Source organism: Sceloporus occidentalis, unplaced genomic scaffold, assembly GCF_023333645.1.
Source record: "Sceloporus occidentalis isolate IW3139 unplaced genomic scaffold, rSceOcc1.0.p SCAF_3, whole genome shotgun sequence".
NCBI classification, from domain to species: Eukaryota; Metazoa; Chordata; class Lepidosauria; order Squamata; family Phrynosomatidae; genus Sceloporus; species Sceloporus occidentalis.
Genome location: NW_028316983.1, coordinates 130,547,727 through 130,575,080, shown reverse-complemented (window position 1 = coordinate 130,575,080; position 27,354 = coordinate 130,547,727). Strand labels below are relative to the sequence as shown.

General features: G+C 45.0%; 1 long non-coding RNA gene across 2 annotated transcripts; it reads right to left on the bottom strand.

Annotated features, from left to right (window-relative positions):
• Positions 1–993: 993 nt before the first annotated feature.
• On the bottom strand, positions 994–25,369 carry LOC149316798 (uncharacterized). Of its 2 annotated transcripts, none has more exons than XR_016280529.1 (6): positions 23,637–25,369; positions 18,207–18,324; positions 14,339–14,433; positions 5,880–5,943; positions 3,890–4,039; positions 994–2,318 (listed from the first exon to the last, which is right to left on the bottom strand). It is a non-coding gene; the product is annotated as an uncharacterized LOC149316798 (long non-coding RNA). The 2 variants fall into 2 exon arrangements; XR_016280528.1 differs by having other exon boundaries at positions 23,648–25,369.
• Between the last annotated feature and the right edge of the window lie 1,985 nt (positions 25,370–27,354).

The following is a 27,354-nucleotide window of genomic DNA, read 5'->3' as shown; positions in this document are numbered from 1 at the left end:
CACGTAAATTAGCTGAACTAGCAAATTCACATGAATGTGTTCTGGCCCCACTTTCTTTTCATTCGGAATTAAGAGACATTCCTCCCATGTGATAAACTCCTGAGTGGTGACATTATAGCTATCTCTAAATATTTTAAAGGATGTCATATAGAGGATGGAGGAGCAAGCTTGTTTTCTACTGCTCCAGAGACTAGAACACAAACAAATTCAAATTACAAGAAAAGAGATCCATCTAAACATTAGGAAGAAACTTTTTTTTCTATAAGAGCTGTTCAACAGCAGAATGGATTGCCTCGGAAGGTGGTGGACTCTCCATCTTTGGAAGTCTTTAAACAGAGGTTGGATGGGCATTTTTCAGAAGTGCTTTAATAATGTATTCCCTGCATTGCAGAGAGTGAACTAGCTGACTTCTGTGGTCCCTTCCAACTCTATGATTCTATGATACATCACTTGAGCACTGAAATATCAAATGAAACTTGGGCGCGTTACCAACGCGCCAAAGGGGCGTGCTAGGGTTAGGAAGGGGCGTAGTAGGTTTGAGAAGGGGCATCCCTTCCGGATGCCCTATTACAGACCCAGTCCATAACAAATGGTGGCACCTGTCCACATGGGGGCCGCCATTTTGACGTAGCGGAAGTGACACCGCGAGTGCGTGACTAGCGCCTCACGGCATCTCTTCCGGGTCACAGGAAGGAGCGCGATTTTCGCTCTCCTTCTTTGCAGCGTCCGGGAACCGGGCCATTTGGCTGCTGCGGTTCCTGGATGCTGTAACCGGCGGCGGCAGCAGACCACTGCTTTTTGGCGGTCTGTAACCCGCCTTGTTATATTAGTTTATGACATAATTATCAATTTGAAATCCAAATATTTGCTTATTTTCCATACCCATTTACAATGGGCTATCAGAATGAAAATTGTTGTGCATTACTATGGCACAGTTATCTGTCAGAACTAAAAAGTAGATTGGTCCATGTGCACATTTAGCTGTAGGGAAAAGTTGTTGTTGTTTGTTTTAATGCAATGTGTTATCTAAATCAAGGCATCCTGAATAATTTAACAATTTATTGGCTCTTACGGTTTTCAGTATCACTTTTGATACTGATGACACCCAACTGTATTTTTCCACTCCAGAACTCTGTCCGGAGGTCGAACAGCAAGGGTTATCATGTCTATGTGCTATTTCTGCTTGGATGCTCCATTGGCGCCTTAAGCTCAATATGGGCAAGTCCGATCTACTTGTTTTCCCACCGAAGCCAACTCTGCATTATTCATTTTCAATCACAGTTAGCGGCACTAATATTCAACCTGTGAAGGAAGGGCATAGTCTTGGTTTTATTTTCTATTCTTCCCTTTTGTTCGTTCCTCAAATTCAGGCCGTGGCAAAGTTGTGTCGTTTCTTTCTTTATAATCGAGCAAGAATCAGGCCTTTTCTTTCAGTTTTTACTGCTAAGACTTTGGTTTAAGCACTGGTCATTTCTCACCTGGATTACTGTAATTCTTTGCTAACTGGACTTCCTCTTTTGCATCTTGCCCCCTTGATTTCTGTGCAACACTCTGCCACTAGAATTTTTTTTTCCGCTTGCCATTATGATCATGTCACTTCATTGTCGTCATGCCTTCACTAGCTCCCATTTATCCATTATAGGCTCTTATTACTAACTTTCAAAGCCCTTCATGGTTTAGCCCCCACCTACTTGTCAGCACTTGTTTTCCCCATCTTCCTGTTCACGCTCTGCACTCTAGTGATTTGGGGCTGTTGATTCAGCCAAGGATTTCTCTGTCCCTACTCGGATATGCCCCTTCTCCCATGCTGCCCCTATTTTTGGAATCCCCCTCCCATGAATTGCAGACCACCACCTCTTTAAATTACTTTAAGTCTAAATTAAAGACTATTCTATTCAGGGAAGAATTCCAACTTTTGTCTTGATTTTATGACCATATTGTTTGTATTAATTTACACGTTTATAGTACTGTTTTAACTTTGTTATAGAAACATTTTATTAATTTATAATCTTGTTCATGGTTTTAGATTTTGCACCATAGGCAAGCTTTTGTTTCTAATTTGGATTGTTGTTTTCTCTCCTTTGTAAAGCACTCTGTAAAACCTATGGCACTACACAAATAAATGTTGTTGTTCTTCTTGTTGTTGTTCTTGTTGTTTAATGTATTAGTTGAATGAATAAAGTGAGGCCCTTGCATCAATTTGTCTAACCACCACCTCCATTCAGTATTAGCATTATTTATAACATCTTCCTTGTGCACTAAAAAGTAATCTGATTCTTGTTTTACAGGCATCATTTTATGTGGAACACCTGAAAGACCTGAAAGAACAAGATGAAGAATGCTTTGAAAATAATGTGAATCATGGCTTTGGTTAAGCAAACATAGCATGGCTAAACAAATAATTTTAATAATCTCTGAGGGACAATAAGGGTAGTGGATATAGTGGATTGAGTATTGGACTACAACTCTGGAATCTGCGCTCAGCCACAGAAACCCACCAGGTGACCTTGGGCTAGTCACACTCTCTCAGCTTCAGAGGAAAGGTAAACCTCTCTGAATATATCTTGCCAAGGAAATCCCATGATAGGTTCACCTTAGAGACACCTTATGTCAGAAAGTACTTGGAGGCACACAACAACAACCTGAAAGACACTCCACACAAGTTTTCACAGAAAGGCCAGAGGTATTGCCATGTAGTGTCAGCACTGAAGATTGAGATATTGGAACAAACTGTCCAGGTTTACTTATGGTCAGACCCATCAGACATCCCCCAGTGAGAAGGAACAAAACTTTATTTCCAGTTCCAGCTCAGGCTTGACAACCATTGAGGGACAATCTTAGGCAGCCACCCTACACTGACACCCAGGAGGCGCTGACACCAAGAAATTTGGTGCCATAACAAGAGCCCCAGCCCAACTTCAGGTCCTCCACCATCATTGACGGGGCTATGGATATAAAGTACAGAAGAAGTCAACATTTAAGTGCAAGACCAAGTATGCAGAGCACATTTGGCATCCCAAGCCTTTCTTTCATAGACTAGAGATGAAAGGTACCTCCATAGGCCATCTATTCTAGCTCCTTGCTCAGTGCAGATCCTCCAGCTAAAGCATCGCCAGCAGATAGCTGTCCAGCCTCTTTTTTAAAGATGTCCAGAAAAGGAAATCCTCTCTAGGCATTTGGTTCACTTGCTGAACTGCTCTTATTGTCAAGAAGTTCTTTGTAATGTTCATTCAAAATCTACTCTCCTGTAACTTAAAACCATTAGTCCTCCTCCTACGCTCTGGGGCAGCAAAGAACAAATCTGTCATCTCCTCTTTGTGGCAGCCCTCAAGGTACTAAAGAGTGCAAGAGTGCAATCATGTCACCCCCTCAAGTTTTCTTGACTTGGAAACTATGGTCCTAAGCACACTGCAGAAATAATCCAAGTTGAGACCTCTATAAACGCCCTGGCTCAGTGCTAGCGAATCCTGGGAATTGTAGTTTACTGTGGCACCAGAGCTCCTGCCAGAGAAGGCTAAATGTCTCACAAAACTACAGTTCCCACAATTCCATAGAACCAACCCAGGGCAGTTAAAGAGGTCTCAAACTGGATTATTTCTGTAGTGTGTTTTGGATCTAAGCTATTCTCAATGCAGGCTAAAATAGCATTCCCCTTCTTTGCTGCAGCAACACACTGTCAAGTCAACAGTGATCAACAATAATCCCCAGATCCTTTTAGCATGTAGCCATATATTTCCCATTCAATATCTGTGCATTTCATTTTTGTGGCCTAAATGTAGAATTTTCATCTGTTTCTGAGAGGGAAAATCGGGGTACTAGGGCATGAGCCAGATCAAGGCCTTCTGAGCTCTAGAAAGAGTACTGCTATTGAACAAAAAATACTTGCTACCTGTTAGTTGGTAGTGCAACAGGTTAGTGAGGAAGCTGCTCAAGTCTTGCTAATTCACCTCTGGATGCCAATGGATAGCTTCTGTGCAGGTTCAAGCTGATGGCTGATGGTTCAGTCCATGTTCCAGTTGTTTGTGATCTCTGCCTTGCTCTGGGTTGGCAAAAAAAAAAAAAGTCATGAAGCTAATGTGTGTATTCTGGATGCAGCTGATAGTTTCAAGGTTGAAATCCAGCTTGGTCCAAATACAGACTTCCATTATCACAAGAACAAGAGGAATAATGCTCTGTTAGAAACTCCCCAACTAGACTGAACTAAGGTAGCTTTGCCTTTTCTGTGGCATCTTAGGCCTTTCATCCACCACTTCAATCTGTGTGATGTTAAGTGACATCTCCCATATCAAAATGCAGGCTTTAAACATTTCAGCACCAAGTGAGCTTCCTCCCCCACCCACATTTTTCCTCATGGCACAAATAAATCCATCAGAACTATGTTTTGTTCCTGAATTCACAGAGAATTAGACCAGCAATATTAGGGTTCTGCAGCTTTCTGCTCTGAAGAGTCATAAACATTGTCCCTAAGTTTCAGCCACTTCCCACATATATTGGTGGCAGCGGTTGTCATTGCCAGAGCCAGCATGGTGCAGTAGATTGAATGCTGAACTGGAACGCTGGGAGGCCAGCATTCAAATCTTCCCTTAGAGATAAAAATACTCCATTTGTCCTTGGGCAAGTCACTCTCTCAGCCCAAGAGGAAAACAACACCATACCTCTTCTGAATAAATATTGCCAAATATTGCAAGAAAGTGCTCAGACTTATATAAGTCAGAGTCAACTTCAGGGCACTTAACAAGTTGTTGTTATTACAAAGCAAAGGTATCTGGGATGAAAATTATTCCAATGTATTGCTTTTTGCCATTGAGGTACATTTGAAAATCCCAGCTAATGTAATACATGGGGGCAAAAAGTATCACATGTCATTTTTCAGGGAAACATGATTCTGAGAAACAGAAATGATATACTCTGGCTCTTGGTGGCTTGGCTGTGTTGAAGGATAGAAGAGAGACACTGGAATTTTCAGTGGATTCGGGAAATACAAGAAGTGTATAGAAAATCCCGCTGATAGCACTAACCTTAACTCCAGCTGTAGCCCTACTAAGCAACAGTACATTAAAATCTTTCACAATTCACAGGATGCTAAGGTTTGGAGGGGGGTATTTGTTTTCTGTTATTTAATCGTGGCCCAGATGAACAGTTTGAAACCTCGCTCAGAATTTTGCTTAACGGTGAAGTATAGGATGTTTCTTATGACTCAGCATGATAACATGGCAATTTTAATATTGTTCCCCCCAGAAAAATGAAGGACATTTTCAATAGCAGCAAAAATAGTAAGTTCCATTGTGACACTGGAAAATACTTTAACTCGCCACTAGAGGGAAGTATAAACAATCTGTTTTGTCTCCAAAGCTATTCACAGGTTTTATAAAATAAAGGGGCATTCCTTTCCTTTCCTTTCCTGTCCTTATCCATGCTTTCATAATAGTGTTTAAAAGTGAAATATTAGATTTCTGCTCTCTAAAAATATATTTCATTAGCAATGTATTTAAGATGTTTATATTAGGGATGTGATTCTTTATTAATTTTCTTCTCAAAGGACGCAACAAATAATTTTAGCCATTTCCTTCCAGCTATGAGAAAGTATTCACAAACCCTATAGTTTTTGAAGACTATTCATAATTCAGCACAAATCTACACATGGTCTTTGCTCAATAAACAGCCTTTTCAGTGCAGGAAATGGTCCTCTTCATAAAATAGATACATGAAAGATAAAAGCATAATATCTAAACAGAAGTTAAAGGTTTCTGAAATCTTAAGCCCTACATTTGTCACAAGATCTATAAATTGGGGGGGGGGGGGGGAATATAAGATTAACAAGGTCCAATAAAAAAGGAACTCACCTGGCCCTGAAAAGAGAGCACTGGTATCATACGTACCTCTGCAAAAGACCTCACTTTTGGACTCCAATTACAAAGACCAATTTCCACTCCACTCAAACAACTTGGGATTCCAGGAGAGAGCAGGTAAAAAAGGGGAGATACAGAAGAGAAGGAGGAACACAAATTGTGAAGCTTTCCAGAGCAGTAGCCACCATTGTGGCAGTAAAAACACAAAAGAGTGTTTTAGTATCTTGCAGATGGAATTGTAAAGATTGAGACTGGGGGAAATGAAATGCAGAAAGCACAGAATTCAGCAACAGTTATGCATACAACTATTGTTCAGTGATAGTATAGACATCAATTGCATTAGTGAGCTAATTAGCAGTTGTAGTAAGGACAGGTTGCTTACCTGTAACGGTATTTCTTCGAGTGGTCATCTGCGAATTCATACAAATGGGTTTTACTGCGCCTGCGCAGTGCTGTTCGGAATAGTCTAGAATCACTGGGCAAAGTACACTTTGCAACAATAAGAAACTTTTTGGCGGTAGCCCCGCCCCTCCTCTATAAAGCCCCGGTTCCCGCTCTTTTCCCCAGTTCCGAATTTTTCCGCCAAGAAGGCGATAGTGAAGAAGCCAATGAGCAGGACACCGAGGGGAGGATGGGCGGGATTTGTATGAATTCGCAGATGACCACTCGAAGAAATACCGTTACAGGTAAGCAACCTGTCCTTCTTCTTCGTGGTCTCTGCGAATCATACAAATGGGTTAGACTGGCAAGCTTAGGTAAACGGAGGAGGGAGTGTCCTGACAACCAAGCTATGATAAATCACAGGTCCATTTATTGAAACAATAAAGGAGTTTTCATAAAAAGAGTCAGTGTCTCAATCTGTATTATACATGACATTAACCTGCAAAATTTTTCAAAGGAAAACTCAAGACCCTGAGAGTTTTAACCTCTCAAACCTGCGTAACCACAACCATCAATATTGCAGCATTTGAGGAGGCAACATATGGACCTTAAACAGCAATTGCAATGGGTATAGAATGTGAACAATAGACAGAATGAAAACAGGTGGGTTATTATGCAACATCACCCATCAGAATCATTAATAGTGCCTATTAATGTAGACCCGACACCAAAACTGCCCTCCCGAAGGCTGCGTCCTTTCTGGATCTGGTGTCCAGCCTATAGTGCTTAACAAAGGTTAGGGGCTGGGACCAAACCGCAGCCTTACACACATCATCCAGAGAAATTCCTGCAAGGAAGGCAGAAGATGCAGCTACCGCCCTGGTCGCATGCGACCGTACCCTGACTGGCATAGGCTTTCCTGCTAACTCATAGCAGAGATGGATGGTATTGGCCACCCACTTGGAGAGTCTCTGGGGAGATACCGGTAGTCCCTTTCTAGGCTCCGAGTAACACTGGAAAAGTCTGTCGGAGCGACTCGAATCCGCAGTCCTCTGCAAGTAGAACGCTAGGGCTCTGCGAACATCCAACATATGCAGACCCCGCTCCTCAGTGGTGGTCGGATTCGACGCCAGGGTAGGCAAGACAATGTCCTGACACATATGAAAAAATGATACCACCTTCGGAAGGAACGTGATATCAGTTCGGAGCACCACCTTGTCCCTATGGAACCGAAGGAAGGGCTCATCCCTCCGTAAGGCACAGAGTTCCCCTGCCCTTCGGGCAGAAGTGATAGCCACTAGGAAGACAGTCTTCCAAGTCAATAATCTCAAGTCAGTAGTGGCTAAAGGTTCAAACGGCCTGGATTGAAGAGCAGATAGTACAACGTCCAAATTCCAAGCCGGGGTAGGCGCCGAAACTTGGGGATGCAGGTTATTGCACCCCTTTAAAAAGTTTTTGACTAGAGGGTCCCTGAAAAAGGAAGGTAAACCATTATATTGGAAATAGGAACAAATGGCCGAGAGATAACATTTAACGGACACAAGGCACAGCCCTGCATCCACCAACGACATAAGGAACTCCAGCACCACCGGCACCGTGACACGCTCCGGTGTCAGGTCCTTCTCCTCCAAGAATCAGAGAAACCTCCGCCACTTGGAAGCATAGGACCTCTGTGTCGCCGGTTTCTGTGCTGCCCGGATCACTCTCTGTACCGAGAGCGGAAGCGAACTCAGCGGCGAAGCCTCCAAGCCACCATCGGTAGCGAGTCGATGTCCGGGTGCCGAACCCTCCCGTCCTGGAGAGTCAGAAGGTCCGGGCGCGGTTCCAACCGAAGAAAGTCGTTCTCGGAGAGGTGAAGAAGAGACGGAAACCACGGTTGTCTCGGCCACCACGGGGTGATGAGGATCGCGTTGACATGGTCCCTCGACATCTTGGAGGTCACTCTGGTGAGGAGAGGAAACGGAGGAAAGGCGTAGAGAGTCTCCCCGGACCAATCGAAAGCGAACGCGTCTCCGAGAGAATCCTCGTGTTGCATCCGAGAACAAAACTGTGAGCAATGTCTGTTGGAGGCCGTTGCAAAAAGGTCGATCCGCGGAGTTCCCCACCGGCGAAACAGGCCGCGGACCGTCTGCGGATGTAGTCTCCATTCGTGGCAAGTCGAGACTGTCCTGCTCAACTGATCCGCCAAGGTATTCTCGTCCCCTGGCAGGTGAATAGCCTGGAGACGGATTCCTCTCGGTATGCACCAATCCCAAATTCTCAGAGTTAAGTCCAGGAGCGTCGTCGACTTGGTGCCTCCCTGCTTGTTGATGTAGTACATTACAGTTGTATTGTCTGTTCTGAGGAGGACGACCTTGCCTGTGATGTTGGATTCGAAGGCCTTCAGGGCCTTCTCGACGGCCAACATCTCCAATACGTTGATGTGGAGAATGGATTCCTGCAGGGACCATCTGTCCCTTACACATAGGTCCAGGAGATGAGCGCCCCAACCGTCCAGCGATGCATCCGTTGTTAGAGTCACCTGTGGTTGAGGCTGAACAAAAGGCAATCCGACACAAACGTTGTGGGAGTCTAGCCACCATGATAGGGAGGCGGCGACCGGTCTCGGTATGGTCAGCCACTTGCCTGGCGGATCCGTCATGGGGTCAAAGACCGAGAGGAACCACGACTGAAGAGGCCGCATTCGCAACCGAGCCCACGGGGTCACAAACGTGGTGGAAGCCATATGTCCTAGGGCGACCTGGACCTCCCTGGCCCTTATCCTCCTGTAAGATTGGATGGCACTCACCGCAAGCGAAAGGGCCGAAAAATGGTCTTGAGGAAGATATGCGATGCATTCTTCGGAGTCGAGGACGGAGCCGATGAAACGGACCTGTTTGGTTGGCAACAGGTGAGACTTTTCCAGGTTGACTATGAGCCCCAAACTTGACAGGAGGTCCAGTGCAAAACGGATGGATTCCTGAAGATCTTCCCGAGAGGGAGCCGCAAACAGCCAATCGTCCAGGTAAGGGAAGACCCTGAAACCCTTCCGGTGGAGGTATGCGACTACCGGTGCCATGCACTTTGTGAAGACCCTCAGCGCCGTGGCTAAGCCGAACGGGAGAACATTGTAATGGTAGGCGTCGGAGCCGATGGCGAAGGCGAGGAACCTCCGGTGGGAGTCTCGGATCCCTACGTGAAAATAAGCATCCTTGAGATCCAACGTCGCAAACCAGAGTCCCTGGTGGAGTAAGGGCAAAATGGACGCTAATGTTACCATTCGAAAACGTCTGTAATGCAAAAAGGAATTGAGTCCCCTCAAGTCCAATATCGGTCTAATCCCACCATCTGGTTTCGGCACTGTAAAGTACCTAGAGAAAAAGGATCTGGAACATAGTTCAGGTGGTAAAGGGGAAATAGCCCCTTTCCGAAGGAGAGAGCGCACTTCGTTGAGAAGGGTGCCCAAGGAGGCGGTGGAAATAAAAGCTCCGGTGGGGGGGAGCTCTTCGAACTCGAGGGTATAGCCCCTTCAGACAATGTTCAAGACCCAAGAGTCGGTAGTAATGGAGGCCCACACGTTGAAAAAAGGTCTAAGGATGTCCAAAAAGACGGGGCCGGGTGGAACGAAGTGCGCGGGGGGGCTTCATGCCCTCTTTTTAGGTTGATCAGCCTCCTGTCTTCGGCCCTTACGGTATTTAGGAGGGTAGGACCGGCGGCCAGACGAAGAGGAAGATTGGGAGGGGTACCTCTGACGTTGAGAACCCTGTTGGCCAAATTGACGGTCTTGATAAAAAGGCCTTTGGGACTGACCTTGCTGGTGCTGCCACGGACGCGGGCGCCTGCGGAACTGGGGAGCGCTGGGAGCCGACATGCCATGTTTTCTAGCTGCCGCCTTTAATCTAAACTTTCTGTTGAGCTTATCATCGGTCTCGGCATGAAACAGGCCCGAATCGTCGATCGGCATCTCTTCAATCGTGGCGCGGACACCTTGGTTTAGGTCTGATCCACGGAGCCAGGCATGCCGACGCAGTGCGATGGAAGCTGCCATGGACCTGCCCGTGCATTCCGCGAGATTCCTCGACGCGGTGATCAGCCAGCTCCCGATTGAGTGAGCTTCGTCCCTGATCTCTGCCAATGTGCGCTGTGACTCATCCGGGACATCAGGAATAATCGGTGAAATCCCCTCCATGAGGGTCTGAACATAAGCCCCCATGCAGGCAGTATAATTTATAGCTTTGACAGCCAATGCCGATGCGGTGTAGGACTTCCTCGCCAAGGCGTCAATCTTCTTAGCCTCCTTATCTAAGGGAAAGGAAGACTGACATTGAGAGGGGGTGTGTTGAGCACCCTCGACGATCGAGGAGTTCTGACGGGGGTGAGCCATCAACCAGGGAGCATTTGGGGCGGAGACCCTATAAAGGGACTCTATCTTGTGCGGCGGGCCCAACAGGGAGGCTGGAGTATCCCAGGAACACTTGACTAGGGACTCCATCGAAGGCAGCAGTGGTATCAACGGAGGGGTCTGCATCTTGCCCTGGACCCGTCGCTCGATCGGGTCCTTGGCGAGCTCCTCCGGGTATGCCAGCTCGATGTCGAGGGCGCGGGACATCTTGATGATGTGCTCTGTGAATGACCTCACATCATCCGTTGGGGAGGCAGGGTCAGGCTGGTGAAGGGCCAAGGACAGAGCATCAGAGCGGTCATCTCCGTCCGAAGGAACGTCAGATTCCTCTGGAGGTTCCGGTTCCGAATCCGACGGGATGATCTGCAAGGCGGACTTCGTCTTGTGCTCTGGTCTATGGCGTGTCGGAGAACGGGACCGAGCTGAAGGTCCAGCCGCAGCCTCTTCCTGGTACCGGAAACGGTCTGGTGGAAATTTAAGCATGGCCACGTCCCTAGGAACCGCCATGTAAAATCTGTCGGTCTCGGAATCATAAAAGTAGGCGTCATCATCAGGCTCGCGCACAGGTGACGGGGAGGGGGATCTCCTCAGGTCAGCCGTAGCAGCTTTCTTGCGAGGTAGGAGGGCCCTCTCTTCCAGGTCAATGCGTGGAACCGTCACAGGGTCAGAAGGACCAGTCGCCGCTGTCTGTCCAGTGGCGGAGTATGAGGTGTCTGTGGTGTCAAGCCGATCCCCAACGGAGCCATCACGGGGAGTACGATGTCTGGAATGGAGAACCTTGGAGGAGGTGTGGCTGCGCTCTTGAGATGGTGGGGAGCGCGAACGAGACCGAGGACGGTCCCGACCACCTTCCTTGGTGAGAGTGGAAGTCGAACGTGACTTAGTCTTGGCCTTTTTTGCGGGTGGAGCTTCCGGGGTGGAGACATCGGTGGAGGGAAGTCTCTTCTTAGAAGATGACTCACGGGGTGTATCCGGTGGGAAGAACGGAATCGACACTTCCGAGACTCTCGTGGTCGACTTGTCCTTCGAAGAGGAGCCCGACTTGGAGCCCGTGGTGTGGTCCTTGGAGGTCTTGGTCCCCTTAGAAGACTTCTTTCCAGACTTTGCCTCCTTGGGGCCGGGATCGGGAGATACTGCCCTGCCCACTTAGATGTCGTGAGCTCCTTCGACATCAAACTTGTCGGGGTCGGTGCGGGGATGGATTCCGCTTGTTCATGGGCAGACTTAGAAGAGGCACTGGGTTTCGAGGGACCACGGGCCGCGGCGGGGGCCGGATCCATCCGCCCGAGATCATGGGCCGCAGAGACCAAAGCCGGTGGAGCGCTGGCCGGGCTAGCACGGGCGGAGGTTGGAGGAGCCGCCGAAGGCACCGAGGGGGCAGATGAGGGGCGAGGGTCCCCCTCCCGGATCTTCCCCTGAGCAATGGCGGAAGTTAGCCGGGATTCCCGGTTTTTCCTAGCTTGAGAGGACATGGACTTACACATCCCGCAGGCCTTTGCATCGTGATCCCTTCCCAGGCAGAGAAGACACGACGAGTGGGGATCCTGAACGGGGACCTTTCCCCCGCAAACGTCGCATTTCTTGAATGGAGGCGACATCCTACCAAAAATCGAAGGTAAACAGTCCAGTGGTTGGCAAACGAGGTCAACAATCCAATGGTCAAGCCGGGGGGGGGGGGGGGGGGGAAGCAGAAAAAGGCAAATCCAAAAGACGGTCCGGGTCAAAAGCCAAAGCAGTGATTCAAGAGCAAACTAGCGAGAGCAAAGTTCCAAACAGCAGCCAAGCGCGGTGGAAAAATGGAACTGGGGAAAAGAGCGGGAACCGGGGCTTTATAGAGGAGGGGCGGGGCTACCGCCAAAAAGTTTCTTATTGTTGCAAAGTGTACTTTGCCCAGTGATTCTAGACTATTCCGAACAGCACTGCGCAGGCGCAGTAAAACCCATTTGTATGATTTGCAGAGACCACGAAGAAGAAACAATTTTCTCCTTGCTCAAACCACAGGAAATGTGTCGAATCTCTTGATGAATTCTTGTTCAAATCTTTTATGCTAAAGTCTGCCTTTGATATTTCCTTGCCCTACAGTGGCTACTGTACAGTCAATGACAAACTGTTTGAGGCAGCTAAACTATTTCCCTATTGTTGTTGGTTTTTTAAAAAATTACACCATCTCTAATATCAGAATTGTGTCCATGTACTCTTCAGCATCGCATTTGCCCTATATAGAATGCAGCAGGGTGTTGCAGACAAACAATGCTATATACTTGACTAGAAGAAAAGCAGGTCTATGAAACCCAGATATTGTGAATATTATTATTACTCTAGAAGAGTTTTGGCAGTATAGGCCTAGGTATAGCGTTGCCATCTGGATCTGCCTCAGCATTTAGTTATTTCTACAACCATTTCAAAACTGCAACATGTTCCCATTGCAGAAAAGTGTTGGGCTTCTCTGCACCTGGGTCTGGCCTTGCCTTATTTGGCTTTGCTAGAACATGTGAACTAATATGGGCCATTGGTGAGAACCTACAGCTGCCCTTTGTGTGTGCCATGAGTCCTCTCCTTGGCTGCTTTGTGAAAGGGTGTTCCTCTCCCATTGCATCTTGAATCCTTGTCCCAAGAGGGCTTCATGTGTTCTCTGAAGGTGCCATGCTCAGGGAGCTGTGAGTGTACTATATTTGGATCCATCTCCTTTCTCCCTATTTTGTGTCGTGCTCATGAATCACTACCTGTTGGAGGCTTGTTGAAGTACCATCATTGCTAGCTGTACCACTGGAGCTGATGGACCATAAATGCTATGCTGGTGGTGGGTGTGGGTAGGTGCATATGGTAATGTTTGCACATAGGGAAAGTTCAGCCCAGTGTTTTTGTTTTGTTTTGTTTTTTAACCATTCATGGGACTCGGGAACAGGAGGCACAAAAATGCCCCAGAAGATTAATAGCCTTTGGAAGCAGCATGAGTATTACCTTAATGTCTAATAAAATACAACATTCCCAACAAACTTGCAACAAGTGTTTCTTTCTGTTTGAAGATATGATTAAAGTTTTCAGCACAGTGGGGATGGTTGAAATGTTCAAGAGCTGGTGGTCCATATCCAGACAGCAAAAGGTGTCACAGTTGTAAATATTGCCACAATGTATCCAGGAGTAACTGATAAGCAGACTGCAATATGGAATGTTCCTTGGCTGCACCAGTCAATTCATCCAAAGTAAAAATCCCACAAACAATCCATTTCTTCCATTAAAAGGGTTGTCTCGCAATCTTCAAATTAAGTTTATCCCATAGTTTAGCATGACCATATGACAGTTTCATTCTTTTGAGAAAACAAAAATGAGGTGGTAAAGGCTCCCAGGTGGATTTCCTAAATATAATAGTGATTTTCTGAAAGTAAACCTGAAAGATGCACAATGAGATACCTTGGAAAATGTACATTATCCATGAAAAAATATTTATCTTAAGTTTATCAGTCTTAGCCCCTTCTCTGATAATGTATGTCTTCTATCAGTCATGACATTGCCACAAGTACTAAGAAGACATTCAGCCATTGCATTGGATGGCATGTCTGTGTTGTCCTTGAAAAAGACATGGAACATCTAGTGAAACTGACATAGGAAGATAATCCCACGCTGCGCATATTCAGATAGCTGCAGAGTGCTTCCCTGACTGTCTTTTTCCCTCTCCATGTCACTGAGGCAGACTTGCACACACACAAACACCTCCAAAAAAAACCACCTTATTTCCCTGATAGATGTTTTCTTTTCGGAGTCTCGTCATTGCAGCTCTCATCCATACTGCTGGCACATTTGAATTCAGTCTTCAAAAGGCTTCTAGCATGGACCCAAGAGAGAAAGGAAAAAAATGTAAGTTGTTCTTGTTAACTATATTTTACCCTACCTTTCCCCCAAAACTGAGATTCAAGGCAGCTTGCAAACTACAGTGAAATGAAAAGTTATCATTTACTGGCTTAACTGAGCCTGAGTGCATTACACCCTGCTTTTAGTGATGGCAGATGTCAGCTTAACGGGTTTCAGAGAGAGAAAGGATTAAATGATTATTTGGTGTTGGGTTTGGATTCTCTATCCCATGAGCGCTTTCTCTCAACTCTTCACTCCTTCTCCTGCTTCCCTTTTAGGTTCTCACTCTCTCTTTTCCTGTATGTCTGGCTATCCATCGTACCTCTTTTGTCTTCTCCCTCTTCTGTGTTTCCTCTCTGCTCCTCTGCACATCTCTGTTTCATCTTCTGTGATTCTTTCTTTCTCTTTTCTTCATATGTCTCCCTTGTTCATCTCCCTCACTATAAACTCTGTTTCTGATACCACAAAGTAGCTAAGCCAATTGACACATTTCTTGTAATAAGAAATTACTGAAAACTTGTGAAAGATTAAAAATTCCTGATAAACAATAAACTCAGCAGTCCTTCTTCAACGTTCCTTTGATTGAGAGAGTCTACTTTAAAATCAGTGACAAATTTTCTTGGAAGCCTAACGTTTTCTCTGACTGTTTTTTTTTATCTGTGTATTTAAATATCACTACTTCTTATGGTCAGCCACCTCTCTACTTTGGGCCCAACACACTACCCTGATGCTTGCAAAGAACAAGTCAGGAGAGAATTATTAGGAGATGTGGACTAAGACGTATAAAAGTCCTCACTTGTTGGAGCAAATTATTCACTTGAGGCTATTTAAAGGTCCCTGCTACCCCAAATTTAGATATGCTGGAGTGCTCTGTGAATTTCTGCTCAAGATTAGGTCAATACAGAGATATGCCAGCAACCTTCAGAGTGACTGGTCTAGGAATTCAAGTTTCTCTTCCCAACCTCTATCTCACCACGCTACCTTTTCCACCATATAGATTTGTGGGGCTTCTGAAGAAGTGCTTGCTCAGACAACCCTCTCAAGCTCAAACATAGATCTTTTTCAGTCCTGTAGAAAGGAGGGATAGTAATGTAATTTTAAAAGGGACTGCAAAACCTTCATCTTAACTGCAGCTCTGCCTCCCTCCAAGTGTAGTCTTCCTTGAAATCTCTAGTTTCAAAGTATACTCATCAGGGAGAAAAATTCCTTGGCAGAGGCCTCAATGAGTCTTTGTGTGCCACTTCTACTTTTAAAATAGGATGCCTGCCTTCTCTATCTGTGTGACCTTTGTGGTTAAATATATTCAAATTGTTGCAGTCTATGAGTTTGACCCCTTATATTGGGCTATATCAATATACTGGTTCTCAAAGTAATCCGGGATTTAGAGACTAGGCTGCAATCCAATATTTCCTTACTTTGGAGCAGCCTTTCTCAAATAGTGGGGCGGGCCCCCCAGGGGGGGCGCGAGGCTCTGTTATGCAGAGGTGTACTTATAACAATTTTATAGACAAATGATACTATTTACAGTCGCGCGGGGGGCGCAAAATGTTTTCTTCTTCCTAGGGGGGGCATGACAGAAAATAATTGAGAAGCACTGCTTTGGAGTAACGTCCCATTAAATGTCACTTCTGAGCAGCTGTGTATACAATTGCACTGCATTCTTTATTAATGACTTGGAACTGTAATAAGATGATTAAGGAAACATATAATGTTGCGAATTGAACCGCAACAGGCTATACTTGAAATTGTGTCCTACGAAACTAGGACACAACTATGTGAGAAGCAGATTTCTCAAAGAAATATATTCCAACTCCTAGCGGAGTTGGAAGACAATCAGTGGAGGAATGTAGTTACTCAAATATTATCTGTTTCCTATTAGGCCTAGTTTTGCTCCAAAACAGTGGTCCCCAAACTGTGCTCTTTAAGGGATTTTGGACTCCCAGAATCCTAGACTATTGGCCAACATGGCTGAGGCTTCTGGGAGATGTAGTCCAAAATCTCTTAAAGGCCACAGTTTGGGGAGCACTGCTCCAAAACATTCCTTCAGTTCTTCATTTACCCATCAGAAAGAAGAAATCAGAATACTGACCAGGCCAGTGCTACTCAAAGTGGTAGTCCATGGATTGGTGCTGGTCCCTGAGGCATTTGCTGCAATCCCTGAGAAATTTCCAGGAAATTGTAGGCTATAGGCACAAATATAGTTCCAGTCCCTGGCACATGGGATGGGGGGTTTCCATTCCCCTATATTAGAAAGCTTGGGATCCACTGGACTAGACCAGTTCAGTTCCATTCCACTTCCACAAACATGAACTGAATGCCACTGTTCTTCTGCTTAATTTGAAGAGATAATCCAGGAGTGCTTTTGCACATTTAAAACCTGTGCACCAACTGTACCTGTTCCTTGAGACATCAGATCTGGTCTTGGTGGTACATGCCTTGCTTACATCCCATTTGGACTACTGTAATACACTCTACTTGGCATTGCCTTTGAAGAGTGTTTGGAAGCAGCTGGTCCAAAGAGCTGCAGCCAGACTGTCAACGGAGGCAGGTTATAAAAACCACACAGTGCCCGTTGAAACAATTCCGCTGTCTGTCAGTTTGTTTCAGGGCACAATTCAAGTACTGGTTATGACCTATAAAGTCCTATATAGCTCAGGTCCAGGCTATTTTGCAGACCATATCGTCCTGTGTGAGCCGGCCCAGCCTCTGAGATCATGAGAGACCCTTCTCTCAGTCCCACCACCATTGCAAGCGTGGTTGGTTGTGACACGAGAGAGGGCTTTCTCAGTGCCTGCCCCAAGACTCTGGAACTCCCTTCACAAGGAGGCCAGAATGGCCCCCTCTTTGTTGTCCTTCCATCAGCACTTTAAGATATTTCTATTCAGACAGGCTTGTAAAACAGAAAGTTTTTAAAGAATGTCCTGGGGGTGTTATACTTTCTTAATGTGTACTGTTTTTAAGTATTTTCATCTTTTTTAATTTTACTCTATTTTTTAACAAGTGATCTGTTTTAATATTCTAATAGATTAATTCTATTCTAATGTTCACTTTTGTATGTTTTTAAATGTACCGTAAGCCACTTTTAGGCCCAATTTGGGGGTGGGTGGGATATAAATGATGATGATGATGATGATGATGATGATGATGATGATGATGATGATGATGATGATGTTCTGGTTGTCTATGGTGTGACTGGCACAAAAAATGGACCTTTATTAGGGGATATTTCCCTTTTTCTTTTTCTCTTTTTTGTTATTGGGGTAGAAACATTCCCAGCAATACCATTAATGCTGGGTAATATGAAAATAAATACATATCTGTTTTCTCTAAGGGTTTATGCCTGTTTCCTAATTAGGTGTATTGTTGCTCAGAAATACCCCTGGAATCACTCAGTGTAGAGGGAAATCATCCCTACAGTGGAGAATTAAGGTATCATAAGACTCACCACCACCATCCCTAATGGAGTATTTCAGAAATTAAACTAAAAAAGGCCTCCACAATGTCTCCTAAATACTGTTCATCCACAACCTCTGAGTGAACACCATCCTAGCCACTATGGATGTGGAATCCCTATACTCCAACATCCCACACCAGAATGGACTACAAGCCATCTAGAATACCATCCTGAATGAGTCTACAGCAGACCTAGCCACTGAACACTACCAATCAAATGTGCCTCCAATTCAGTGGTACTACCATGGGTACTTATATGGCACCACAGTATGCAAACATCTTTCCTGGCTGACCTGGAACAACGCTTCCTCGGCACATGCAACCAAAAACTTCTCCTCTGTCTATGACTTCTTGATGACATCTTTGTAATTTGGCCACATGGAAAGCAATCACCTGAGAAATTCCATCGATCTGAAGTTGGAACAATCAACACAACAAATTCACTTTTTGACACCACTGTGCAACTGCATGATGGATTTCTAGGCAGCATACTCTATCAAAAACCCACTGATCGCTATACATACTTACATGTCTCTAGTTTCCACCCAGAACACTCTATCAAATCTATTGTTTACAGCCAAGCCTTCCAATACAACCACATCTGTTCAGGCCCACAAGAGACTCAAAGTTCTTGGATTTACAACAGGCATTTCTCAAATTACAATAGCCATCTAAGGAGGTCTAGAAAACTAATTGACACGGCAAGATTTCCCTTTTTGCAGAAAAACATAGTAATCTGTTGATAGGGACTTAAGTTTCCTTTATGCATGTGGCTGTATGAACTAAAGCAATAGAATACTGGAAAACTCTGGAAACATTGTCTTTTTGCATCTGGCTAAACAGAGCTTGGACAATCACTCTGGCACAAAAATCAATCTGCAACTTAACAATGGTTAAAGAGTAGGAGGACAAATTTGTTAAAATGTGCTAAATGTTTATTGTACATGGTATCTGCCTGGGTTTGATTCCAGGACTCCCATGGATACCAAAATCCATGTGTTCTCAAGTCCCATTAAATACAATGGTGTAGTGAAACAGTGTCCCTTATTTTAAAAAATCGCAATATCAGGGTTTGCTTTTTGGAATTTATATCTTTCTGGAATATTTTCAAGCCTGGATGGTTGCATCCATGGCTAAAGAATCCATGGATATAGATGGCTGACTGTATGGATGTTATCAGACAAGGGAAATTGGAAGTATAATCTAATGGCAATCCAAACGCAATAATGGGGTTTAACGTTAATGCTTGATAGGCTACCACACACAAATTCGGGCAATGGGAAGTCAGTCCGAGTGCAATCATGGGGTTTCACCTTATTGCGTGATAGACTACCACACGCAATTTCGGGCAATGGCATGTTATTTTCGGGCAATGGGAAGCCAGTTCGAACGCAATTCGCATTCATGTAAATTTGCTGAACTAGCGAATTCACGTAAATGCGTTCTGGCCCCCCTTTCTTTTCATTCGAAATTAAGAGAAATTCCTCATGTGTGATAACATCCTATGTGAAATAAAGACCTTTTCTGCATGGACCATCAGTACAGATTATCCAGTTGTGGAAGCACTCCTTTTAAACCAAGAAAAGTCTGAAATGAAGGGAACTGATGTTTTTTTTCTGTAGTTGTTTGAACTTTATCTTGTGGTTGTTTCACTTGCTGGGGGGAGGCAAAATAGACATTTTACCTGAACTGAACTGAAAGACAAATCTATGATTACGATGTATCTATTCCTAGCTATATTTATATATACACAGTTGCAAGCTATTGTCTCTTCTAGCAAACTGGGCAACCTCTTTTGTGCCTTAAGTAACCTTAAATGCAAATCCCATCTTCTCTGCCATTTACCATTGGATCTACACTGCATATCAGAGCAATTTTAAATGACTGATTTATCTGCAATGTCCACTGTGTTTTCTTGAGCTTTGTTGTTGTATGCCTTCAAGTCATTTCTGACATATGGCAACCATAAGGTGAACATATCACAGGTTTTTCTTAGCAGAATTTGTTCAAATGGGGGTTTGTCCAAGAACAATTTAGATAATTTCAAACTCGGAGTATCACTATCAAAATAAAAAAATACAAATCAACTTCTTAGTATTCATACCGCAATTTTCTAGCAAGTGTGTAATTGTATCTAGCTATCGAAATGTCTTCTTTACATGGCTGTTCTATGTATTAGGTATTATCCATTATGTATTTTCTAGTTCCTTACTACTACTGCTTCACGTATCTGCTGAAGCAATTTGCTGCTCATGATTGTTGCTAAAATAACTGATAAATCTTTGTTAACACCAGAACATTATCTGTGTTTCTGCTGTGGCAGACTAAGAGTCAGTTCACACAATATTCTGGGTTTATGATGGCTACTTGGAATAGCAGTCTGGCTTGTGTGAACAGCATCTCATTGACTGGAATACTGTGCCCAGTTCTGGGCACCACAATTCAAAAAGGATGTTGACAAGTTGGAGCATGTCAAGAGGAGGACAATCAAAAAGGTGAAGGGTCTTTAGCCTGGAAAAGAGCTGGTTAAGAGGTGATATGATAGCCCTATTTATGTATTTGAAGGGGTGTCATATTGAGGATGGAGCAAGCTTGTTTTCTGCTGCTCAAGAGACAAGAATAAGGAACAATGGATGCAAGCTACAGGAAAAGAGATTCCACCTCAACATTAGGAGGAACCTCCTGACGGTAAGAGCTGTTCCACAGTGGAACACACTCCCCCGCAGTGGTGGAGTCTCCTTCCTTGGAGGTCTTTAAACAGAGGATGGATGGCCATCTGTTGGGAGTTCTTTGATTTGCAAAAGTGGGAGTTCTCAGAAGAGTAGTAGTGCCACCAGTAAATAGTTTCATATGCTCCTTCCTTAACAAGGGCAAAAATATATCTGAGTGACACTCATGACCAGATACCTTCCCAAGTACTTTGCGAAATGTGGATATTATCTTGCATAGCTTCTAAAAGTGTAAAAGTTTATATTCTCAGAAGAAAAGAGAATATGTTATAAGAAAAGATGCTAAGTAATTTATTTCAAACTCTGTAAGGGATTTAGAGATAGCAAGTGTGGTGTAGTGGTTTGAGTGGTGAGCTACAACTCTGGAGAATAAGATTTGAATCCGCACTGGGCCATTGAAGCCCACAAGATGACCTTGCACAAATTATACTCTCTCAGCCTCAGATGGAGGCAAAGGCAAATCCCTTCTGAACACATCTTGCCCAGAAAACCCCATGAGAGGTTAACCTTAAGGTCACCATAGGATAAAAATGTCTTGAAGGAACACAAGAGGATTAGGCAGTCTCTGTAGTTTTGCACATTTCCTTGTCTCCTGGATTTTCCAATATAAATCCAGAGCTGATAATTGGCGTTTTCTTGATTAATCTGCAATTGGTTTCCATTCATTAAGACCAGCCATCAATCCAAAATCCACCCAGCCTGGCTTCACCCCATGGGTATATCAGTTGATCTCCCTTTGAGAAAATGAGCAAAAAGGGAGAGAGAAGCAGACTGTATCTAAGTTTGCTTAGCAAAACTGAAGACCACAGGAAATGTGCATATAATGCATCATTAGAATGGCAGTGAAGAGTGCTAGATGATCAACACCAGTATCCCAGAACAACTGGCAGGAATATATTTTGGCTGGACATCAGTTAGCATATGATCAGTATACTCTTACCTGGGAATAAGTCCCACTTAATGCAATGGAATTTACCTCTGAGTAGGCATACATAGGATTGTATAAAGAGTCTGGAAGGACAGAAGAATAAAAGCCAAATGTGTGTGTGTGTTGTGTGCCTTAAAGAACTTTCTGATATATGTCAAATTTCATGAGAGGGGGGCTGCCACTGCCATCCTTTGAGGCTAAGAGAGTGTGACTTGCCCAAGTTCAGTGGGCTTTTGTGGCCATGCAAGGAATTCAAACCTTGATGTCCAGAGTCATAGTCCAACACTCAAACCACCACACCAGAGTAGGGGCAGACAAAGCAACCTGGGAGATAAGGGGGAGGGAATTAACTGATTGTATGTTTAGTAGTTACTATTATTAAATATGAATGTGCCCTACAGTACTTGGATCCTGTACAATTCAAAACGCAGGATATAAAATGATGTATGAACAGACACTAGTGATTTAAAAGCTGGCTTTGCCATGCTGCCAATAATTACTAATAGACTGAACAAAGTGATTTACAACACACTTCTGTGTCTTCCAGGAGTCTGAAATGAGATCTCTAGCTGCTCTTCCAGTGCAAGCCACACAAGAGTCATTGCTTGCCAGCATGGTTTTATGGTGTGCTACATTCACAGTGATGCTGGTACAAATCTCCCTTAGTACCTTGCACAGTTTGCTATGTGTTGCTCAAAAAACAACACCTACTAGTCTGCAAAGGACAACTGTGCTCCTTTGCACTATTTTAAAAAGGGTTTGAAAATGTAACAGAAGAGAAAATGGCTACTGCACTATTGAAGAATATAGGATAGCTTCAGAGCTATGAATGACTCTCTCAGCTGATACAGTGCGTAGCAGAGAGTGAAATTTTTAAAGGTTTTTAAAATACAGAATCTATCATGGCAGGCATGAGAGCACCAGAGGTGGAAGATTGCTTACTTTCTGCTCTAAAGGCACCAGTGGCACTTGCATCTCACCACACTTTACAACACCCTTAACTTCAAGGCACATATACCACATAGCATCTCAAGGACTTCAAGGTCAAGAATGAGGATGGAGTGGCAGGGGCATTGCTAGAAGGGTGCAAGGGGTTTAAACCACGCCAGGTGTCACCCTAAGAGCAGGGTGACACCACTGCTTCCCAAAAATCTGCCTTTGGGCAGAAATAGGCTGTGGCGTTTGCCTGCATCCCTTTCAAATGCTGAAGAAATGGTGTGAATGGATTGAGACTCAATGGGAGGAGAAAGGAGAGGCCCCAGGTGTTTGTTTTTTCAATTCTTTTAAAAAAATTAAACATTGTAAATTCCTTTTAAATTTTCTTTAAAAACACTGCAACTTACCAAATTTTCACTTTTACCACATGAACCTATACATGTGAATACTGTACATCGAAGTTATGCCTATGCTACTATAATTTAAAGGTCTAATTTTTAATTTTGCCAGTCATTTATGTCACAACACATCTGGCCGTGTCATTCAGTGCTATAGGGGAATCACAACTGACAATTTACATTAGCACAAAAAACATTATGAAGGACAAATTGTGCCAAGAAAATCCTATGATAAGGTTGTCTTAAGGCACATTCTGCCCTAAGATGGAAACAACTTGAAGGCACACAAGACACACACACGGTGTGGTATGAGAGGAGGTGTGTGGTGGGTGACACCATGAGTTAGGACACTAGGTGACACCACTCCAAGCTGACCAGATGCCCTCCTTTTCCAGGACATGTCCTGTATTTTAGCACAGGAGAAAAGACTTAGGTAGCTGGGTGTGTTTAGCTGGAGAAGAGACAGTTAAGAGGTGATATGATGCAGTCTTGTTTAAATATTTGAAAGGATGTCCTACTGAGGAGGGAGCAAGCTTGTTTTCTGTGGCTCCAGAGATTAGGCCCTGGAACAGTGGATGCAAGCTACAGGAAAAGAGATTCCACCTCAATGTTAGGACGCATCCTGGAAAAGGAGGATGTGCCTGGTCACCCTATGTGCAGTTAGGACATCTGGCTACCCTGTGCCAACCCTAGTTGCTCAATAACAGGTCTCTGGGGCCTGCTGTTACACACTGGTTGCTCACAGGAATGGCTGGGTTTTTCCCTCAGAAATACACCGTCTTCTCCCCTCAGCAACTCATGGTCTTTTCCCCTCAGAACCTGTGGCGTTCTTCCATCTTCTTCCCTCAGAAATCATGGCTTTGTCCCATCTTTTCCCCTCAGAACTTGCGGTCTTTTCCTATCTTTTCCCCTCAGAACCTGCAGCCTTCCATCTCTTCCCTTAAGAACCTGCGGCCTTTTCCCATCTTTTTCCTTCAAGAATCTGTGGCCTTGCCCTATCTCTTTTCCTCAGAAACTGGCCTTTTCCTATCATTTCCCCTCAGAACCTGCACCCTTCCATCTTTTTCTCTCAGAACCTGCGGCCTTTTCCCATCTTTTTCCTTCAAGAACCTGTGGCCTTGCCCTATCTTTTTTCCTCAGAAACTGTGGCCTTTTCCTATCTTTTCCCCTCAGAAATTGCGGCTTTCTCCCATCTTTTCCCTTCAGAAACCGCAGCCTTTTTCTATCTTTTCCCGCTCAGAACCTGTGGCCTTGTCCCATCTTTTCCCCTCAGAAACCATAGCCTTTTCCTATCTATTCCCCTCAGAACCTGTGGCCTTGTCCTATCTTTTCCCCTCAGAAACCAAGGCCTTGTCCCATCTTTTCCCCTCACAACCTGCAGCTTTTCCCCCATCTTTTTCCCTCAGAAACCGCAGCCTTTTCCTATCTTTTCCCCTCAGAACCTGTGGCCTTGTTCCACCTTTTTCCCTCACAACCCGCAGCCTTGTCCCATCTTTTCCCCTCAGAAACCACAGCCTTTTCCCATCTTTTCCCCTCACAACCTGCAGCTTTTTCCCCATCTTTTTCCCTCAGAAACCATAGCCTTTTCCTATCTATTCCCCTCAGAACCTGTGGCCTTGTCCTATCTTTTCCCCTCAGAAACCAAGGCCTTGTCCCATCTTTTCCCCTCCCAACCTGCAGCTTTTCCCCCATCTTTTTCCCTCAGAAACCATAGCCTTTTCCTATCTTTTCCCCTCAGAACCTGTGGCCTTGTCCCATCTTTTCCCCTCAGAAACCAAAGCCTTGTCCCATCTTTTTCCTTCACAGCCTGCGGCTTTTCCCCCATCTTTTCCCCTCAGAAACTGCAGCCTTTTCCTATCTTTCCCCCTCAGAACCTGTGGCCTTGTTCCACTTTTTTCCCTCAGAAACCAAGGCCTTGTCCCATCTTTTTCCCTCAGAAACCACAGCCTTTTCCTATCTTTTCCCCTCAGAACCTGTGGCCTTGTCCCATCTTTTCCCCTCAGAAACCAAGGCCTTGTCCCATCTTTTTCCTTCACAGCCTGTGGCTTTTTCCCCATCTTTTCCCCTCAGAAACCAAAGCCTTGTCCCATCTTTTTCCTTCACAGCCTGCGGCTTTTCCCCCATCTTTTCCCCTCAGAAACCAAAGCCTTGTCCCATCTTTTTCCTTCACAGCCTGTGGCTTTTTCCCCATCTTTTCCCCTCAGAAACCAAAGCCTTGTCCCATCTTTTTTCTTCACAGCCTGCGGCTTTTTCCCCATCTTTTCCCCTCAGAAACCGCAGCCTTTTCCTATCTTTCCCCCTCAGAACCTGTGGCCTTGTTCCACTTTTTTCCCTCAGAAACCAAGGCCTTGTCCCATCTTTTTCCCTCAGAAACCACAGCCTTTTCCTATCTTTTCCCCTCAGAACCTGTGGCCTTGTCCCATCTTTTCCCCTCAGAAACCAAGGCCTTGTCCCATCTTTTTCCTTCACAGCCTATGGCTTTTTCCCCATCTTTTCCCCTCAGAAACCAAAGCCTTGTCCCATCTTTTTCCTTCACAGCCTGCGGCTTTTTCCCCATCTTTTCCCCTCAGAAACCAAAGCCTTGTCCCATCTTTTTCCTTCACAGCCTGCGGCTTTTTCCCCATCTTTTCCCCTCAGAAACCAAAGCCTTGTCCCATCTTTTTCCTTCACAGCCTGCGGCTTTTTCCCCATCTTTTCCCCTCAGAAACCAAAGCCTTGTCCCATCTTTTTCCTTCACAGCCTGCGGCTTTTTCCCCATCTTTTCCCCTCAGAAACCAAAGCCTTGTCCCATCTTTTTCCTTCACAGCCTGTGGCTTTTTCCCCATCTTTTCCCCTCAGAAACCAAAGCCTTGTCCCATCTTTTTCCTTCACAGCCTGCGGCTTTTTCCCCATCTTTTCCCCTCAGAAACCAAAGCCTTGTCCCATCTTTTTCCTTCACAGCCTGTGGCTTTTTCCCCATCTTTTCCCCTCAGAAACCAAAGCCTTGTCCCATCTTTTTCCTTCACAGCCTGCGGCTTTTTCCCCATCTTTTCCCCTCAGAAACCAAAGCCTTGTCCCATCTTTTTCCTTCACAGCCTGTGGCTTTTTCCCCATCTTTTCCCCTCAGAAACCAAAGCCTTGTCCCATCTTTTTCCTTCACAGCCTGCGGCTTTTTCCCCATCTTTTCCCCTCAGAAACCAAAGCCTTGTCCCATCTTTTTCCTTCACAGCCTGCGGCTTTTTCCCCATCTTTTCCCCTCAGAAACCAAAGCCTTGTCCCATCTTTTTCCTTCACAGCCTGTGGCTTTTTCCCCATCTTTTCCCCTCAGAAACCAAAGCCTTGTCCCATCTTTTTCCTTCACAGCCTGCGGCTTTTTCCCCATCTTTTCCCCTCAGAAACCAAAGCCTTGTCCCATCTTTTTCCTTCACAGCCTGCGGCTTTTTCCCCATCTTTTCCCCTCAGAAACCAAAGCCTTGTCCCATCTTTTTCCTTCACAGCCTGTGGCTTTTTCCCCATCTTTTCCCCTCAGAAACCAAAGCTTTGTCCCATCTTTTTCCTTCACAGCCTGCGGCTTTTTCCCCATCTTTTCCCCTCAGAAACCAAAGCCTTGTCCCATCTTTTTCCTTCACAGCCTGCGGCTTTTTCCCCATCTTTTCCCCTCAGAAACCAAAGCCTTGTCCCATCTTTTTCCTTCACAGCCTGTGGCTTTTTCCCCATCTTTTCCCCTCAGAAACCAAAGCTTTGTCCCATCTTTTTCCTTCACAGCCTGCGGCTTTTTCCCCATCTTTTCCCCTCAGAAACCAAAGCCTTGTCCCATCTTTTTCCTTCACAGCCTGCGGCTTTTTCCCCATCTTTTCCCCTCAGAAACCAAAGCCTTGTCCCATCTTTTTCCTTCACAGCCTGCGGCTTTTTCCCCATCTTTTCCCCTCAGAAACCAAAGCCTTGTCCCATCTTTTTCCTTCACAGCCTGCGGCTTTTTCCCCATCTTTTCCCCTCAGAAACCAAAGCCTTGTCCCATCTTTTTCCTTCACAGCCTGCGGCTTTTTCCCCATCTTTTCCCCTCAGAAACCAAAGCCTTGTCCCATCTTTTTCCTTCACAGCCTGTGGCTTTTTCCCCATCTTTTCCCCTCAGAAACCAAAGCCTTGTCCCATCTTTTTCCTTCACAGCCTGCGGCTTTTTCCCCATCTTTTCCCCTCAGAAACCAAAGCCTTGTCCCATCTTTTTCCTTCACAGCCTGTGGCTTTTTCCCCATCTTTTCCCCTCAGAAACCAAAGCCTTGTCCCATCTTTTTCCTTCACAGCCTGCGGCTTTTTCCCCATCTTTTCCCCTCAGAAACCAAAGCCTTGTCCCATCTTTTTCCTTCACAGCCTGTGGCTTTTTCCCCATCTTTTCCCCTCAGAAACCAAAGCCTTGTCCCATCTTTTTCCTTCACAGCCTGCGGCTTTTTCCCCATCTTTTCCCCTCAGAAAC